This window comes from Haliaeetus albicilla, chromosome 7 (assembly GCF_947461875.1).
Source record: "Haliaeetus albicilla chromosome 7, bHalAlb1.1, whole genome shotgun sequence".
NCBI lineage: Eukaryota > Metazoa > Chordata > Aves > Accipitriformes > Accipitridae > Haliaeetus > Haliaeetus albicilla.
The window spans coordinates 27,096,509-27,112,800 of record NC_091489.1 but is presented as its reverse complement, the minus strand read 5'-3'; the positions used below and the strand labels follow the sequence as shown (position 1 = coordinate 27,112,800).

Here is a 16,292-nt window from a genome sequence, read left to right as displayed (position 1 = left end):
AGGTGACTAACATACCTTCAATTTTTTTTTTAAAAGGGTATTTTGCAATTACAAAAGAACATCATGCTTATCAGATGAAACCATGAAATAATTTGTAACATCATATGCAAACTGAAGAAGACTACAAAGGAATTTTATTTAGAATAAAGAGTAAGCTGTCAACAAGCTCCCAGTTATGCTTACTCAGCACCAGCTGCTTAACAAGGTATTTGAGAGAAGCACTTCACTTTTCTTATCTCAGAGGCCTCATCTATCAAGAGCACTCTCCCTTTCACATCAAGGTCTAGCAATTGCTGTTTAATGTCATACACGAATGTAAAGATCCTTTCCAAGATGTCTGTAGAGTGTGACTCTGTGTTCACACAGATATTACTCCAACCTGTTTAGTCTCCAAGCTTCTCGTTTTTCAATTCACTAAATACGATAATAGCATTTCTTCTTTGGAACTATCAGAGCAGCCATTCCTTCCTTATACCCAAATTTCCAAGATCTACTGTGGTCAACCATCAACACTAAGATTAAACACCCAGTATATCCAGATTACAATTGATTTCTGAATGTTTTACTGCACAGGAAGATCCATATGCTATACACAAAGATAGGCCCTGGTAGGTACAAATGCTGGTTTTGTTCTTTTGTAGAAAAAAGACCAATTAGGTAGATATTGGTATATATTAGCTTATCTCAAGGCACCTTATCTTGGGGATAGCACTATATAGAGCTATAGGGGAGTTGGTTAAACAGTTAATGGCATTGTGTCTGGAATTCATGAGTCCTATGGTCACAAGTCAGTAGCTCTTTAGTAACACACTGACATTTAGGAGAAAGGACAGAGGAAACTGTCAAGATGGGACTCACTCCCCACTTCTAATTCCTGGAAAAGGGAAAGGATTTCTTGTTTTGTTTTGTTTTTTTCTTCTTTTTTAATAAAAAAAGGAGTGGGTTTATTTGGTTATAACAGATCATCCCTTGTAATTAAACTTGAGTTCACAAGTCTCCAGTTGAATCTCAGTAGACAATAGCATAAATTTATTATTAAACCTCCTGAAATTTAACAAGAGTTGTTACACCTATTTGGAAAATTCAGTTGACACAATATTTATCATCTTATCCCATGTGAAAACAGCTGAAGAGACTGTAAAGGCAAGAAACTAGTTCTTGAAACAAACAAAAACCCCTCAACACTATTTCAAGGACAGCACTGACTGGATATAAACATTCATTATCCCAGAGAAAAAGGAGCTTGAACAGAAACAATGAAATGGCTGGAAAGAAAGAAGGTGAAAACAAGTGTCCTACAAAAAACACCTTTGATCAGCTTCTGGAGAATAATACTGGAGGGTGGGATAAGCAACTACTTGACCAAGACCGAGTACTATGATTGAAGCCACTGCAACCTCAACAGTAATTTTATCATATCATTAGATGTTTTATTCTTTATTAGGCAGAGATGTAAAAACCCTCTAAAACACATCTCTAAAGCCATTTAAAAAGAAAAGATTTTAAAACAGAAAGTGACAGTTGCACAGTATGTTGATTTACATTGGAAAGAAAAACTATATAACTAAACCCATAGAAATTTGAAGCAGAAACCCAAATTAAATCCCTAAATATTTCAATTACTCTCAAACAAGTAGTCTATAAAACACTGCATGCTTAAAAAGTCAAATGCTTGTGTGCTGACACAAGTTAAAGCTAGGAAGCTAACATGTTTGATTTTGAAACCGAGATTTCTGAAGTCCACAAGACCCAGTCTTGAAGCTTTCAGTGCAGTATGAGTAATGAAGATCCAAGTTTAACACCAAAGTATTTATATATATATAAAAAATACAGATACATATCAGATTTTTCTTCCTTTGAAACAAAATTTTAGAATAATCAAGTCATGCAAGCAATTATATTCAAGTAAAAAGGAGATTAAATCTAGGTAGACCAGCCTCCCCTCTCCCAGAAACCTTATTTTTATTGCTGAGAAGTCATGAGAAGGGGATGAAAAAGCAAAAGACAGATGGAACCTCAAATTTGTTTCCAACTGGCAAATATATAAACTCACAGCCCTGTACATAGACAATAACATCAAAGTATAGTTTTGCTGGTTCAGTAATAAAACAAATCCACATTTTACTCCTACAGCCTCAAGTTTTCTAACAGCTTGGAAAGCACTTTGATCAGCTGCAACTCTTTTGCTTGACTAAGAAGCACTGCCAGCTCAGTGGCCTGCCTAGATTACCATGGCTTTATGGATAGGAATTAGATGCAGGAGGATGCTGATGAGCCTCCTAATTTATACCTATATATAGGCATATATATATTTTAAAGTAAATTAAAAAATTGCATTCATCACAACTCAGACTAAACAACGAAGCCTAACTAAAAAGTTTTGATCGTTTTTTTTTTTACTGTATCTCAAAGCCATATCCTAACACTATGAATCAGAGGCCTTGAAAAAAACTTCTGAACTTTGCCATTAAAAAGAAAATTTGTCTGTATGTTTCACCAAAAGTATGTGTTTTGTTTTATTTTTAAGTCTTTTCAGATTTATAGGTTTGTATAAGTTGAGTTATAGGTTTGCACTTGAGTTATTTCAAATATCACATTCAGCTCTGTATTAGTAACCGCTCCATCACTTGACATCAGAAGATCTCATGCAAGAAATGCTGACAGAAATTAATTCTTAACCTGCACTGGATGTACATTCATATATTATCCATCATAACAACTTTACCCATTTTTTTTTTGTTGGCCATTTAGTTTATTATTATCTTAACCTCAGCTAAAAATAAATCATAATAAGAGTTGAGAAAAGCCTTAGAGGCAAGGATGATCTAAAAAAGCCCCAATATGCAGCATTCAGAAAACACACTGAATAATGTGAGAGCAGCAAGCATCACAGTTAAAGGGAATTCACCTACAAGACTCCTTTTCTTTCCAGTTAACATAAAAAAAAAAAAGGGGGGGGGGAAGGCAAGGAACAAGAATAGTAGGGCCAAGCACAAGACAAAGATAATGTGAAGAGGCTGCACGGGGGCTGAAGCAGACTGCCAAAGCCCAGTCAGACATGTAGGGAGATCTCTGACCATCTAAAAACTTCCTCTCCTGCAACTTCTGCCATAAAGAAGAAGAAACTTGCTTCAATTTTTAATTTCAAAGCACTTCTGAAACATCACAGGGATCATTTACACAGCAGCAGTCCAGTAGCACAATACTCTGCTCCAAAGATGTTTCAGTAACAGTTGCCAAAACAGGATCTGCAAGAAAGATTAACTGTGCCTTTAAAAATCTGATCATAGGTTTGACAGTCTACTACATGTTTAATCAGTTTATACCCGTAAGAACCAACTGCATAATCAATTGTATGGACTTGTGTAAAATTTTTTTTTAAAATGTCAGCTATTTCCAACGATGTTACAGCTGCATTTTAAAAACTTAAAGAGCTCCAAAATGTAAGAATGTGTATTATATACGAGTGTAAGGTTGTTATGTTAACACAATTTAATTGTTGTTTACAGAACTCACAAGAATACCATACTCAAAGTCTAACAGAAGGAAAAAAGTCATACTAATATTCCCTCTCCCCTTGACTGACTAATTAGTGATATTTTTAAACAGGGCATAATCCCAATTCTCCTTGAAATATAAAAACAGCATGGGAATTTTTAGCCTTAATGCAGTTTTCTTCAGAAAGAATTTCATTATGATCCCCTTTCCCAACATTCAAAAGTGTTCCACCTGTCACACAAACTATTGAACCAAATTCGTTATCGTCCACTGGAACATTAACATGGTGAAAACCCACAGGTCTGACAGAACAACAACTTTGTTCATTAATTCATTTAGTCAATCCCTGCTTTGTCTGGCATCGCAAACAGAGGCTAAGAGCTGGAACTGTGGCTTCATCTTTTGTAGTACTTTATACCCAACTCAGACACATTCTTTGTCAAGACATTAGGCTATATAATTTTGTAAACCTGGTATTTCAAGTGATTAACCCAAAATGTGATTCACCTAAAAGTAGAATTTGAACAATTCTATGACTGATATGCAGATTATTTATCTTCTCCCTATTTTTGAGGGAATTGGCTCCCAAATGTTAAGAGTCAGCTATGAAGTTAACATGCAGTTTTGCACTTATTTGTTCATTTAAACATTCTTGAAACATGCAAATTTTAAACAAATGGAAACCACCAATTTTTCAGCACACTATATAGTAAGGATTCTTCTCTGAGTGAAATTATAACAGTTTTTACTTGCACATCATAGAGCAGCTACTTCTATGATTTGTAATATGAAACAACACAGGTTTCTGGCATCAGACCTTACACCCTGAAGTGAAGAACCTGACAGAGTTTAAGTGTTCATGTTTAAACTGAATTATTTTAGCCACAATCACATACTTATGTTCACAAGTGTCAGCAAGTTTTTCAGATCACCATAGTTTAATATTAGACTGATGATGGATCTTTACCAATTCCTCATGACATGCAGTTGTCCAATATTTTCCAGAAAAAAAAAAAAACTATTAAAGAATTGTGTTCTCTTTCAGATGCCATTTTCTGCAGTCTTTTACATGTTTGATTTTTTTTTTTAAAGGTGAAAACATTAGTTAACTTCTTGCTTCCATGTGTTTCTTTATATTCATACTTTGATATTCATTATGAAGGAATTTGACAAACAAATTTCAATATCATAAATAGAAGACCACTTTTAAAGTAATAGTAGAAATGTAATTCACCAATACACCTATGAGTACATATTGACGTTTTACTATAAAGAAAAAAAAATTGCTGATTAATTTGGTAAGATTCAATTCTCTTACTGCAGCTCTTGGTTTAAACCCTTTTTCTAAGTTCACAAGAATTTAAGAATGTTACTCAGGTTAATTTAAAACACTCAAAAGAGGAGACAAAACAGAAATCAGTAATGCTAGAAAAGATAAGAGTAGTAGTTCACTTAAGTTTTGATAGGGCAATGATTCACAGAGACAAAATGCATACCCTTCTTTTATCTCAAGTCACTAACCAGGTTTCCAAAACATTTATTATCAAACCAGGGTATCTTCTTATTTGCTTGCAAGTAAATAGGGAACAATATCTGCTTTCCTCATACATGGATCTCATCCTTGTTCAGTACCTTTCTGTAGAATAATAGTAACAGCCTAGCAAAGACATGGCAGCAAAAAGAACAATGTAATTATAATACACAAAAGCAGGTATAAATAGTTCCTTCTCTGCGTATGTTCTAAGGCAAAACTTGAAATAGCATGTTTGGCTCTTATGTAAGACCTAGAAAACTGGGAGCCCACAAGCAAAAAGTATCTCTAAAGAAATACTTGAGGCATGTAAATTCAAAAGAAGAAACTCCTTGTACAGCAGAATGTTCCCTTTAACTTAAGACAAACATTAGCAAAACAATGGATAACCCCTCAGCTGTGGGTTATTCTGAGAGCAAAACTGAGTTAAGCAACCCATCGCTTAAAGCATAAAGAAAACAAAATAATCAGAAATGGCATGATCAAGATCTCCATGACAGAAACAACATTACTGAAATGCCCTACAGTTAAAGCCTTGCAACGGCAAGGAGATGGATTTAAGTCATTAGCTGCTAGCATCTGATCTTTCCAAGAACATTTAACTCTTCTACTGCAAGGAAATTCCTCAAGCAGATACCAAAAATACCACAGTAAGGACCAGATTTAGTCTTCTCATTACAGCCAAATGTTGGCTTCCAGTAGAAAAAGCTGTCCTCTTCTGTTATAACTTTGCCTTTTCATTGGCTTATGAACAATGGAAAATGGATTTACAGTCTTTCTGAATCTGAGAACTTATTTCTAGAAAGGTTGTTGTAAATGAGGGGAGCCTGTCTGTTAAAATAGCATCTACAACCCAAATCCACTCTAGAGAGAGACACTGTCCAGACTGAAGTCAATATGTTCTTAAATTAGTTTAATAAGTTTACCTTTATTTTTTGAATAAGTTACCAGCAAACAAAATACAGCAAGAAAATGTTTACTTCATAAAGCCTCCAAGAAATCAATGTTTTCAATTTTTAATCTAATGCTCTTACAGACAGAATGTCCATTACCCAAAGCAGGAGTTTCACAGCACTTTTTTTTCTTGGACATATACGAGTTGAGGAAAACAATGTTCTCCAATTCCAGTAAAGCAAATGTATCTAAGCCTTATTTCTCATTATCCGACACTTGGAATTAAGCAACACCACTGTACTTTACTGTGGTTTCAACAAACACTGAATATGCTAGACACCTTCTATTAGAAAATATTGTATGTAAAATTAACATTAAAGTAACAAAACTCAGGAGACTGCCATCAGGATTCAGCCACTTATCTCAGGCAGCTCACTCTTCCTGTGTTCCTGCCCTCCCCAGGACAGCAGTAAACACCAGGCATCCTCAGACAATCCAGCATACAAGATTCAAACCTCTTTAACAGTGCTGCTCTTCCTCTCATCACTGACAATACAGGAAGACTAAGTTAGGTGGCACAAATGTGAAACTTAAACAGATCTGAGATGTAGATATCTCCCTTTAAATCTTACTTGTTAGATTACATAAAGAAGCAATCAAACCCATACTTTCAGTAGTTGTGCTGTTTCAGTTCTCCCTATTTCATTTTGGCTTAGCTGTGGAATCAGAGAAACACTTGAAAAATATGAATCTAAATGTTCTTAGTTCATGAAACTCTTTTTTAACCAAGAACAGCATTGCTTCCCCAAAACCAGAAGACCAGATTATTTTTATAAAGTTACTATAAGCAACAAAATTTAATGTTCCAACTCAAAATCTACTGACTTGCTTTAACAGCTGAGATAAAGACACTGTCTGTACCTAAATCCATAAACAGACAGTGGGGAAAATGTTGTAAGAACAAGCATGTTTTTAATTCATATAGGCAAACACAACTGGCTGGGAAAGTCAATCAGGTTTAAAATCTGGCTCTGTGGGAACACAATATTTGTGTCCAATGTACAGCACACATCCATACAATGTGTAAAGACAGATGTCATAAGTAACACATAACTGGGATGTTTTAATTCTTACTATTTCTTAAATTCCTTTTAAAACAGTGTTCAAATCGGTGAGAATATCTATTTCCGGATGTTACCCTCAAACGTGTTAGCTGGGAACCTGTTCTAAATTAAGACGAAAAGATGCTGCATTAGAAAGTATTGTAACTAGATTACCTAAAGTCAACTGTTCTCAGTGATTTATTTACAGACTAGTATGTTTTCCATCACATATAAACCCTTCAAACTTCACATAGACTACAGTAAAGAGCAGGATTAAAACTGCCCTGAGGTGCCCTCTTATATGAAAGTTCTCCCACAGCTTGGCAGAGGAAATACGGTTGCATAGGGAGAGCAACCATAGGTCTTCCTTCTATTACTGCAAACTTTTGCTTGTTTTTAAGTGAACAAATATTTTCTTCAACATGCAGAGAAGAAGTAGGTGAAGACAAAAAAAAAAAAAGGCAAAAAAACCACCTGAAGCAATTTAAACACACGTAGCAAGAACAGGCTTACATTATTCATCATTCATCCCACATACAGACATGATCTCATATTAAAAACACAATACAGGAGGGACACCTAATACTTCAAAGAATAAAATCTATTTTCCATCACTTTTCAATAGCCATAAGAACTTGAGGTTTCACATTTCCTTCCCGCTGATACCTACTTTCAAATGCACTAAAGTGAAACAAGATTTGCCCTTCCTTGTGGTTCCTCCAAAACAGGACTTTTGGATTTGAAAAACACAAATTATTTGCCTTATAGAAGCAGACTCATTACATCACCTTGCAACTGGTACCGATACAGAAATATTCTTTGCAGTATCAATCCCAAACTTTAATTGCTAAAGACATTAGCAAAGTCTACTGGAAATGAGACTGTCAGTTTTCAAACAAGGCACATTTCAAGGCCTTTTCTGTGTGCATAGGAGCAGCTTACACAGTGCGTTTTCCGCACAAAGGAGAAATAAAATCAACAGACAGAATTTCTGAAACCTAGCAATGAGTAGGATCTAAGACACTTCTCTGAAGAGGACTATCCAGAAAAGTTATGAGTATTTTGAATCCCCATGAAAAGGTTAGCGTGTCATTGCATTGAAATGTTCACAAAGACGTAGTTTGAATTGTCAAACAGTACAATAGCACAGAAAGGAATGAAAATTTTGTCAAAAAAGATAATGAGTATCTGAGAGAAGATTATGCTGCCGAGTACAGTGAAAACAACCAGATCCAGCACCAGTTTCTTTACCGCTGGGTTTCCAACTGATACCACTACATAGCTGCAAGGAGAGCTCTATGAATATTTCAAGAGAAAAGGGCAAAGAGTTGACAGAAGTCCATCTAAGCTGCTCTATAATTTCCACGGTGAAAGACAAGTCTTTTCAAAGTACTGAAAGTTTCAGAATATTATTTTATGTAATTAGGTGTTAAAATGCTTGCATTAACTTAGTAAGTTACTACAGAAATTTTTAAGTATAAATGTAAGATCCCACGCTGCCTTCATCAACAGAAATATGTAACACAAATATGTTTCACTGTGTATAACTGAATTTTATAGGCTAGTAAATCCTTTGCTAAACAAAACCATGATCTGAATAAAAATTTTAAGAAAAATATCATTGGACAGCATGAACTGATCTACTGAGGCCGAGATCCTTCAACTGCTTATTTATAAACAAATTAAGGAAGTAAAAAGGTCATACTTTCACATGACCTTAGAAGGTCACACGACATGTACTTTTATGCAAACATCAGATGGAATGGAAACACCATAGCCGCATTAGCTTTTCTCAAGTCTCTTTACTATACAGTTAATTTGGTTTTTTTAAGTTTAAATTATCCCATCCTCAAATTTATGCTATTTATTTTCACTGATATGAAAGGAATGTTTCAAAAAAACCCCAAACAAACAAATCCTCAGTAGCTACAGGTACTTAACCTCTTCGCCCAGCTCTCCCAATTAATGTTATATTCCTCCAGCTACAGCTCGAACTTCAGGAAGAGGAACCGCTGCCTACGCATTAGCTGTATGAGCATGCATACAAACTTTTGTGTGTGCTGACAATACAACCTGAAGTTTTTATGCTTAAAGTAGGCTAATTGGTTTTCCAAGTCTAGTTCATATGTCCAGAGAATAAAACAAAGAGGAAATACTTTTAATTTTGTTCAACCTCCAAGGACCAGCCCAGTTAAAAACTAGCATCCATCAAACTCACTTTACCATGGATTCAACAACTGAAGAAATCAGTTCTAATGAACCACATCACACTGTAAACCATGCATGAAAACAAAACTTATACAACCAATGCACTACAGCTCTTGCCAATGATGCTTCTTCTACTCCATTTATGAACAGATGTTTGCTTTAAAAGGAGTGTCAAACTTCTGAAGGTTTCAATTTCTGTGCTGAAGCTGGAAGGAAGGGGCTGTCACCATCAAGAAGCCAGTTTACTGAGCTCTGAAGGAATCCCAAGGCTTAACCCTTAAACCCTTGGTTCAAGCAATTATCTTCTCTAAGGAAAAAGAATATTTTGGTTCATCAGGTAGCCACTTAAATAGCAAACCGAAGGGTTAGGACCTAATAGGCATTTCAGCAATTTTGCCCCATTTTAGAACGGCGTTACTTCTAAAAAAAATAAAATCAAACCATAACTCTGCTTCAGCATGTCATCTTCAGTTGCATTTAGCAACAGCCACACTTTACACCCCTTAAAAATAGAAAGCTTATGAGGAAAAACCAAACACACAGGTCAGCTTAGCTTCTTGTACCACACCACCGAGCCCTCTCTTCCAGCTGCCGCCCCGCTGAACCCCACAAAAACGCGGGGCACTCGCCCCAGGGCGACCGCCACCCCGCCCGCAGCCAGGAGCGGCATAACGCCGCTCGACCCCCGGGGCCCGCCGCCGAAGGACAAAGCCGCCCGGCTCCCAGGCCGGCCCTGCCGCGGCCCGTCCCCTCGCTCCAGCCGCGGCGGGACGAGCCGAGGAAGAGGCGCCTCAGCGAGGGGGAGCGCTGCGGGGCTTCACTCGCCTTGCCCAACTCTCCCGCCTGGCAGGGCGGCCCGGCCCCCGCCGCCCTCCCCCGACGATGGAGGGGGGGGGGGCGCGGCGGGGAAGGACGGAGAACACGATGCCCTGACAGGCCCCGGCCGCTACAGGCCTCCGGGGGAAGCCCCGAGGGGGTCCCCGCCCGCCACGGCGGGGCAGGGGGTGCCCTTCCTCGGCCAGGCCCGGAGGAAACGAGCCGCCCCCCGCTCGACGGTAGCGGCGGCGCCGTCTCTTACCTGCGGGCTGCGCGGGGGGCGGCGGGGCCCGGGCGAGCATGGCGGCGGGCGGGCGGGGGGGGGGGTAAGGGAGGGAAGGGGAGAGGGGACGCGGCCGGCTATCTGAGGCCTCCCGCGGCAACCGCCATCGAGGGGGAACCCATGTCACAGCGACAGGAACCGCGTCGCTGCGGCCCGGCCCCCTCCCGGCGGCCACCGCCTCCTGTCCCGCCACCGCCCACTTGGCCTCCCAGCAAGCACCGCACCGCGCCACCGCCCCCGGACTCGCGTCACTTCCAGCAGCGGTCAGCGGGGCGGGCACGTAAATAATAAATAAATAAATAAACGAGCGGCTAACACTGCTGTGGTGATACCTCCCCCCCCCCCCCCGGCTAAGGTTAGATGGTGGTTTAACTGCGCAGTTGCCATCTTAAGTGCTGGCAAGTCGCTTACACCGCGGTAGGGTGTCCATCTTGGACGAGGGGTGAGGTGATGTCGTGGGGGACGCCGCGGCCGCCATGTTGATCTTGGGAGGAAGAGGGTAGCGCCGGGTTTGCGGTGTTTTCCGTGCCCTGGCGTAGACAATATGAGGTGTTTACGTTATTTTTTTTTATTATTTTTTTCTCCCCCCCCCCCCCCGGGGGTGTCCTGTGGGCTGCGCCAGGTGAAGCCCTGCGCTAAGGGCTGACCGCACTCGGTGCCAGGGATCCTGTCAGGGATCCCGTGATGGGGGCCGGGGCCGTTTGCCCGCAGAGAGGCGCCGAAAACAGGTGGTGACATAAAACCCCATCCGAACTAGAAACGGGGAATCTGGAGCGAATCCTTGCTCGCAGCTGGCCGGCGGTGCGGGGAGGTGGCGGGAAGAGAGCTGGCGGAAGGGCTGCGCTTCGCGGGCGGGAGCGGCGGTCTGGTACCGGCGGTCTGGTACCGGCAGCACCGGGGGGGTGAGGACCCCAGCGTAGCTTCTCCGCCGCGAACACGATCGTGGTTATACCCGCGCTATGGGAAGGTTTAATTTCCAAGTCTTGAGGGTGTCCTGGTTTCAGCTGGGATGTAGTTAACTGTCCTCCTAGTAGCTGGTACAGTGCTATGTTTTGAGTTCAGTATGAGAAGAATGTTGATAACACTGATGTTTTCAGTTGTTGCTCAGTAGTGTTTAGACTATAGTCCAGGATTTTTCAGCTTCTCATGCCCAGCCAGGGCACCTGACCCAAACTGGCCAACAGTGTATTCCATACCATGTGACGTCCCATCTAGTTTAGGAACTGGGAAGTGGGGGGGCAGGGATTCGCCGCTCGGGGACTGGCTGGGTGTCGGTCGGCGGGTGGTGAGCAATTGCCCTGCGCATCATTTGTACATTCCAATCCTTTTATTACTACTGTTGTCATTTTATTAGTGTTATCATTATCATTATTAGTTTTTTCTTTTCTGTTCTGTTAAACCGTTCTTATCTCAACCCAGGAGTTTTACTTCTTTTCCTGATTTTCTCCCCCATCCCACTGGATGGGGGGGGAGTGAGTGAGCAGCTGCGTGGTGCTTAGTTGCTGGCTGGGGTTAAACCACGACAGAGGGTTAGGCTAATACTTCTGCATAGGAAATTGTTTATTGCAAAGTTTCACCCCTTTGAACTTGGGGGGGGGGGGGAGGGAGTAGTCTGATCTTATATGTATGATCCTGCAGCCCTGTTTCCAAACCCACCTCTGGAACAGGCTGCCATACCACTATTCCACCTTTTATGTCTCGTTGTGACCACAGGGTAGGTTCCTTCAGCTTCAGCGTTGCAAACCACTTAGTCCAGCTGGAGTCTCTGAGGGCCTGTCTGCATCGCGCTCAAACGTTGGCTCATAAGCAACAGGGTCTGCTGGAGTTACCATTTTCAAAGAGTAGCTTGGTACAAATTTGTTTCTAGAAAAAGAGATTCATATGTGCCTGTGCTTCATGGGGGAGGTGTGTACAGAGGCTAGTTGTAAGTGCAACACCAGTCAAGTCATGCTTTAGTTGAACTGGCTTTTTACGGTTTTGTTTGCTTGTTGGTTGTGCAAATTCTGTAAAAAGGACTAGAAAGACTGGCAAAAAGGCATACAGAGAAATACTCTATTTTAAAAATAATTTTAATATTTTTTAATATATTTTATTTGCCTTTTTTTTCCCAAGGCGCACAAATAGGCAATGGTTTGACCTCATAGGTGAAAGAACGTTTGTAGCAAAAGCACTAAATGAAGTCATGAGAAATAACAACACATGTATGCTCCTGTTTTTCAAGTATTTTGATTTTTTTTTGTTGTTGTTTTCTAATACCTGTTTACACTCCACCAGTGAATATTGTCAGAACTACCAGCACATTAGGTCTTTAAAAATGCGTAACATGGGTTTAAATAATGTGCAAAGCCTGCCATTCATCCTTTGACAGTAGTGAACTGAATGTACAGCAGTTACAACATGCTGGCAAATTACAATAATAAAATAGTGATCAAAGTGTAATATTAAAGCTTTGTTCCTACAGAGGCTTAAGCAGATACTTAAACACACAGTAGTTTGGCTGAGGAAGGCTTAAAACAAGGCTATTTGTAGAACTTTTAATGTTTGAGATAGGTTTGTGGAATAAAAATACCTCAAATGCATTTAAGAGTAATTATAATTAACCTGCTAATTTAATAAGCAATATAAGGCCTTTGTGAAGCATGGAGAAATTATATTGTTAAGACAATGTTTCTGTTACCTTAGGAATCCTGTTACAGTAGCTGAAGATACATCATAGGTGACTATTAATGAGGCTCTATGAGTATTACATTTCGCCACCTGGTGGCTGTTTTCTTTTTTTCAGCTTAGTACCAGAAACCCAGTGGAAAGCTTGTGCTGACCTGTTAGGACAGAAGGAGAAGTGGTGAGGGAACTGGAAGGTAGGGCAACTAGCAGTCAAAGATCTTTGACCTTCACCCAGTGTACAACAATGTGTTTTACAAATCATAAGGGTGCAGAGAAAAATCTGTAAAAGCAGTGAAATACTTTGTTGTAAAGCAACAGACAAACTAGATCGTATCTGGCGGTAGTCATTAAGTTCCAGGGGCCCAAAATATACCTCAGTGTGTGGTGCTAGTCCATAAAGAATCGTTTACCATTCTAGCTGTGTTAGTTGATGGTCATTGGCCATGAGTGTTAATCATCCTTATGGCAACATTGTAAATAATATAATTGGAGAAGGTAGTTTAATAATTATCTTCTCTTACATAGCTGATGTATCGATGATTTGGATGAGCATACAGAATAAACACACTGCCTGTAAACTCCCCAGACAGCAACCTGAGCCCTAGCACCCTAAAAAAAAAAAAAAAAAGTTAAGCCCTTCTGTCAAAAAGACGAAAGCCACAAGCACAACACTGTACCACAGGAAAGGAGCCAGAAAGATCGACAGTGTCAGTAATTAGGTCCTAGAATAAAAGGAAATTTGTTAAGTAAAATTCCCAGATTATTTGAGGAAGTGACTCATATCCTAAGCTACAAAGAAAGGCAGAAAATCCCCCCAAATGGTCCCTGCCAGTTTGACCAGGGGGAAGTTTCCTTCTCTTTCTTGGTAGTATTCAGTAGTTTCTAGGACCAGAAGCTTTAATCCGTATGCAGTTGTGAGTCTGTAAAAGTCATTTAACTTGAATGCAGGATCAGACAAGAGGTAAGCGTTCCACATAAAAAAATGCAGGTGATGTCAGTCATTCACACTATGCCTAAGTGAACAAAATATGTGGGATTTCTTTAGTCATTCCTGTGTAAGCTTTGCTGGTTGAAGGAGCTTACATTTGCGTACGAAGGCAGACTAACTCTATAATAGCATTAGCCATATTATGTATTAGTTCTGTGAAATGGAATCCATGGGTTACAACACTAATATCAAGGTTGTAATTTCAACATATGAAAGTTTCCTTTACAGAATTGCATGGATTGTAAACACTGTATGTTATTTGGAGATTATTCTAGAGTGGTGTTATATCCATTTTCAAACATACGGTGTTTTTTTGTTTTTAAGCGTATACTTCCAATCAATTTCTTTTCTTCTAGTATGGTGAAGAAACGTTGTAATTTTGAGATATCCATCTCAATGTGAAGCCCCTCTGCATAGTACAATAGAGGTTTTAAGCAGGACTGGTCTTGGTAACTCCAAGGTCTGGCCTTGACTTCTTAGCTGCAGCAAAGCAGCTTTATCAGTCACTGCTGCTGAGTCCTAAACTGTCAGGAGAGGGCGCAGCCTTCCTAGAAGTCTCAAATGGAAAAAGGTATCGTGGTGTGTAAAGATGATTCAGAAAGGCTGTCTCCCAAAAAACTGCATGGTCTGGAGGCCCAGACACTCCTGGTTTGGGGGTTGAGGGTGGCAGGGAGAACTTATTACGGTCTACAGCCATGTCCTTCATAAAACTTAGTCATTCATAATTCTCAAGAAAATTGAGTATTTATAGGAAAACAGTTTAGCTTTTTATTTCTCATTTTGGAGTTTACAGCGTGGTTCCTGAATGTAACTTTTAGTGATACTAAAGCCGTACCGTATATTGTGTAGTGTAATGCAGAGTATCTTCTGAAAGATGTTGGATTGCTAGCAGTGAATAGTGCAGTTCTTTTTTCTTTTTTTTTCTTTTTATTTAAATTTAAAAAATACGTACAGTACAACATGGCTTCTGGGACTGCAAGCTTTTTGTGGCTTCCCCACTCAGTGTATGGGGAAGAAACTTGCTCTAATCAAAGACTAGATAAATCTTCAAACTTCAGGCAGTTTGCTTCCCTCTCTGCTGTGTCTGGCAATGCTGCTGATCAGAAAGAAACTAGATAGTCAGTTTCCTGAGAAATTACCATGCTTGATTTTTCTTTCTTTTTTCTTTTTAATTCACAATTGAATCAGACATTTGAAGATTTGAAATTACCTGTAGAATGAATTTAAAATGGTCTTTGGACCTACCAGATCATTTCATTTCACCAATGCCAAAGGCTTTCATCTCTGCTATTGTCAGAGCAATGCTAACTAATTTAAATTTTTCTGTGGAAATGAAATATAAAAAAAATCAAGCAAATTGAAAACAGGAAATCAAGCCATTGCAGTTTATCTTCACAGAATGTTTTGACTTTCTCCCGTCCTGACATGAAACTGAATTGGCACATTTCTCTGAAATGTTTTTAATTCAGTAAAACTGCATTTATCTTAGACCATTATAGCTGAAATAACCCCTACTACTGCATTATCAAGCAGAAAGAGCATGTCTGATTGAATTTGCCAATCAACCTCAAAAGCTTTACATGAAAATTGTTTGTGGCTATGGTTTCATAAGGTGGGCATTATCAAAGCTAGCTGAAGGAATAATATGTGCTTTCTGCTGGCTTCTAAATGGGCAACAGTTAGTAAACGAAAAATTCTGCAGTTACTGTTAGCTAAGTTAAACAAAGCTGCAGCTGAGCAGAGAATGAGCTGTTACTAAAGCAGCCTGTTACTAAACTCCACTGCTGATCTGTCCTTTGTCATCAAAAGGTGGTAAAACAGATCTATGTGCAGCTGATGCTTGTTTCTTTGAGCAGTGGTTGGTGCCCTGAGCTCCATTCAGTATCAGTGCAGACTGCCTGGCTCTTCCACAGGGCGCTGCAGAGCTCTTGTCTGTGTTCAGAGTTGAGAGAGCCAGCAGTGTCTCTTGGCCCCAGGGCATCCCCCAACCACATCAGAGACCCCCTTGAGAAGAGCCCGTCTGGGTCTCTAAGCTGGCTGTGCAGCAGAGGTCCTGAGGATCCCCATTCCCTGCAGTTCTAACAGTGCTTCAATTCCTGGTCCATGTGGTCTTCACATGTCTCTGCTGACAGTGAAAGGAGTTTGCTGAGCCAGCCTTCCTGTGCTAGGTGTTAGCTGTTATGACAACCCCTATGTGGTGGTCTCTGTTTTCTCCCAGGGCTGTAGTACCTCTCAAATCTTTTCAGAGGCTCAGAGATACTCTTCTAAACATTTAAAATACCCACATCTTCTGCATCACTGCTACTT

The 16,292-nt window shown here is 40.0% G+C and overlaps 2 protein-coding genes across 6 annotated transcripts in view; one reads left to right on the top strand and one right to left on the bottom strand.

Moving 5' to 3' along the window:
* AFTPH (aftiphilin) overlaps positions 1-10,486 on the bottom strand; it is a 48,515-nt gene extending 38,029 nt beyond the window's left edge. For 2 of the 4 annotated variants that reach the window (XM_069787467.1, XM_069787469.1), the window contains exon 1: positions 10,313-10,481. The gene's annotated coding sequence lies outside the window, so the exon portion shown is untranslated. Of the gene's footprint in view, positions 1-6,591; positions 6,611-10,312 lie in introns of those variants that run through there. The other 2 variants (XR_011325438.1, XM_069787468.1) reach the window with 2 other exon arrangements.
* A 167-nt stretch (positions 10,487-10,653) lies between these two features.
* The window catches only part of LOC138686109 (T-cell activation Rho GTPase-activating protein-like), a 42,532-nt gene continuing 36,893 nt past the window's right edge, over positions 10,654-16,292 (top strand). For both annotated transcript variants that reach the window (XM_069787474.1, XM_069787475.1), the window contains exons 1-2: positions 10,654-10,882; positions 13,116-13,191. The gene's annotated coding sequence lies outside the window, so the exon portion shown is untranslated. The remainder of the gene's footprint in view (positions 10,883-13,115; positions 13,192-16,292) is intronic.